The sequence below is a fragment of the Colobus angolensis genome, unplaced genomic scaffold (assembly GCF_000951035.1).
Source record: "Colobus angolensis palliatus isolate OR3802 unplaced genomic scaffold, Cang.pa_1.0 Scaffold229, whole genome shotgun sequence".
Lineage (NCBI taxonomy): Eukaryota > Metazoa > Chordata > Mammalia > Primates > Cercopithecidae > Colobus > Colobus angolensis.
Window position 1 is genome coordinate 126,132 of NW_012115477.1, and position 4,237 is coordinate 130,368.

Below are 4,237 nucleotides of genomic sequence, written 5' to 3' on the forward strand. Positions count from 1 at the left end.
TAGATCTTCAGTGGGTTGATGGTGGATGCCTGACTACATTTGTGTACTATTCTGGTGACTATCTCTAATCCAAGATGGTTTTGTCTCCAAAGCTAGTAACATTTTCATTTCTAGGACTTGAAATCACCACTGGTCAACACCCTCTATCTTTCCCACAACCTCCCCCCAAACCACAGAAAATGCCAGACACATTGCTAAATGAATAAAATATAAGTCCTTTTTCATCTAATACTGTTATATGGAATGAGGTTTAACGTGTTTAAGGAAACATCTTTGCTAGTGTTAAAGGCTCATTCCTCAAAAATGAAACACAATGGACAGTTTTAAGAGTTTGAAATATTCATTTTTAAAAGCATCAGGCACATAAATCAATTTGAACATGTTTCAAGTTACATACTCTTTCGGTCTGGAGGGAAATAACTTGTAGCAGGACTATGTCCAAGTCCTACATATAGCCTCAATACTGGTTTCAAACGCCTTAACAGGCAGGGCCCCACAACCTCAGCCCCACCACCCAGGTACTACAGGGGGCACGAGTAGCTGTTGGAATTACAATATATTTTTCCTGAAACTACAGAATTTCAAGTTATGCCTTTAAAATTGTGGCATCAGACACAATACATACCACAAATTCTCAAATAAAAAATGTCATATTCGTTTCATTCACAGAAGTTTATGAAACACTTACATGGGCCAGGCGCATTTGACATAGGAAACATGCCCATAGTCATTAAAATAATTTATTTGGGCGAAAGATTTTAAAGAAGGAAAATCTCATACTTTAGTTGTTTTAAAATCACAAATAAGACAGCATTGGCTTTCAATGCAGTTAATTTTAGTACCTAATTCGCAGATAATGATAGCACCTTAAACATGGAAATGTTTTTCTCCAGAAGAAACTCTGAAATGACTGGAAAAGTACTGAAATACATATCTTGTGTAAGCAATTAATAGGAAATGTTACAAATCAGGATCAGATTTGTGCTGTCCTTCTGCTTTTTACAGTAAAATATCATTTATAATCCATGTATAAAATGCTGCTTTTGCTATGTACAGACAAGTGGATAGAAGAAACTACTCAGTCATGTGGTGTTTCTAATCCTTGAGAATTAGCCTACCTGAGATGTAAGCTGTTGCCCAAGAAATGGCGTTTTCTATCTGAGTCTGACAAATTATTAATAGTTGCTTGCTCCTAAAAAAGATTCAGTGTTTTTAGAATAATATGAAAGAATTCAAAATCTGCACAATATTTATAATGCCCAGGATTAAATCCAAGATTACTCAACATACAAAAAAACAGAAAAATGTGACCTCTTTACAAGACAAAAAGTCTGACAATGCAAGTGAATCACAAAATGACTCAGATTAGGGAATTTATGGAAAGAAATTTCACATAAATTATTATGCTATGTTCAATGACATAAAGAAAGATATGCTTACTATGAGTAAAACAACAGGAAATTATAGAAAACTAGATATAGAAATTAAGCAAATTGAAATTCATTTTACTTGAAAGTACATATAAGAATTATTTTTTTAAAAAATCTAGATTTCAGTAGTAATTAGTACATCTAGCACTTGATCTTGGTTTCTAATGCTATTTTGCCATAATTGGAACTATATCTCCTCAGGGAAATGAATCAAGACTTGGAATATCAAATGTCAGAAGGAAAATCTCTAGGAAAAACAAAAACCAAAACAAAACACCTCAGTACCTCAGTGATAGGGCATCCCAAAGGGACACAGAAGCCAACTTAAAGAGCTACCAGTGGCTAATGCTGGATCAATTTGAGCAACAAAATATATAAAACAGATTAGATTACAGCCCAAAGCATAAATAAATATTTATGAGCTCATAAGGATATAAATAAACAATTAAATCAATAACTATATAGGAGTAAGGAGATAAATCTCACATACAGAATAATCCAAGTAATTCACGTAAACACTCCAGCCTCAAGGAGAGTGAGTACAACTCCCCACTCCTTAGTGTGAGTTGCATATAGTGTCTTCCTTTCAAAGAATACAGTCTGTAAAACGGGAAAAAGAAGAATAACTTCACAATATGAGAAACCTGGCACCTCAACCAGGTGATCAAGGTCAACATAAGTCATCTTAATAGTATATACCCTTGATATGATGTAATGGGAATGATCTTCCTCTCAAAAGTCCATTACCTCAATCTAATTATAAGAAAAACATCGCACAAATTCCAGTGGAGGACATCCTAGAAAATACCTCGCCAATACTCAACAATGTCAATATCAAACAAAAAGGTTCTGATAAACTATCACAGCCAAGATCCTAAGACATAACCTCTAAATGTAGAATGGAATCAAGGATGGCATTCTGGAACAAATAGGAAACTTTGGGCAACAACTAAGAAGATATGCTCAAGTTTGCCTTTTCTGTGACATCTTCCATGACTGTCCCAAGGTAAAGGACCATTTTTCTCTCTGTAGCCAAGAATCCCTCTCATCATATCCTGCAATCAAATCACTTGGTAGAGAGCTGTGGATAAGTTATGCAGCTCTTTGTACTTCAGATGTTTAGCACAGCTCCTTGAGAGAGAGAAAGGTCTTCAATATTCTTGACGATGTTCTATTTTATATCTAGATATTTTTTAAATTAAGGAAACATATAGCCTTGTTAATAGGCTTGATGAAAATGGCTACACAACAGTACTAAAAAGATCTCTCTTCAACTCACCTTTTCTTTGGAAATGCCAAGGCTGTATTTTTCAGACAGGAGCTAATGTTCTAAATTACCTTGCTAGTGTTCCTCATAAATTCATAGTCTGTTTCCTCAAACTTTTAGATTCACAACTCATATATTAGCTTTCTGAAAGTAGATTATTACCTATAAATGAACTGACAAGTCAAAGTTAAGCAGCATTAAACAAAAGTAAGAATAATAGCTAACAGTTTATACATGAAAATGATTACTAGCCCCAGGCCTATGACAAGAATGAATTTATAGAAAACTACAATATTAATGAAATAGAAATCACACAATGAAATAGTTGAACAGTCTTAAGGTAGGTGATATTTATTCATCCATTTTTATGCCATGATGCATCATTTTTCTAGCACTTCTGTATATAGTCATGTCCACTGTACCTAAAACAGAGTCCAGTTATCTAAAATAAGATCACTTTCTAGTCTAACAAAATTAACATATTTGTCAGTCTTAATCTTTGTTCGTTTTCTATTCTATTTTTTTGCATTTTCCCACATTACTAGACAGAATACATATCATTCCTATAGTGAAATTGAAATGACTCTCTACTCTTCTGAGTATTAGAGTGAGAGCACTCTTTCCTGCATTACTCGTATTTGATTGCTATTTCCAAAAGCAAAATTTCTGAACTTCTTTTTAAAATAAAGAAAATATTTGGTCCCCAAATATAGGGCCTTGTTTTTTACAACCATGGCAGAATATAGAAAGGCTCTCCATTTCAGAGACCCCCCAAATAGCAGCTGTGCACATAAGGATTGGTAGTTTCTGAGTTGGTGGGTTTTCCTGCCACTATTACTACGGATTAACAAAGAGAAAGCAGTAGTGATATTACCAGGAAACTCAAATATAACAGGAGAAAATCTAGCCTATGGTTATTCAGAAAACGAGAGGCAGAGAGGAATTTAGGGTAAGAGAAGCCATATAAATCAACTAATTTATAGTTGTAATCTCAGAATCATAATAAATGATCTAATTTATATTCAGCAAAGTCCTGATCCAAAGCGCTAAAAAACTGGGTTGCATAATATGGTTTGAGAAATTTTTAATGGAACAGAATCTGTCCTTTATTAGTGTATTAAGAATAAATCAGTTAAGTTTCAATTTGTTTCACATTAAATTAATGCCCTTTTCTATAACTTGAAAGGGACAGTGAGGTGGGTTAAAATTTTTTATTTCTTAAAAATAGATCCACAAAACAGTTTTTAAGAAGAATGAATTTGGCAAGACAGAAAACTATGAAAATGTTAAGGAAGTTTTCTAAAATGTCTGACTTCACCATAGTTGCTTAAGCTCTGAAATTACCCGGTTCATTAAAAAATTAAGTATTTTTAATGAAAGCCCAATACTAAACAAATAATCTTTTCTTTTTGTCTTTATTCATTTACCTGGCATAAAACTGAAAACAAAAGGAACTTCTTTGATTAATGACCTCTGCTAATCCTTTTAGTAGAACACATGATGATATTTCTTAAATTTTATTTCACTAACAAATTAAGTT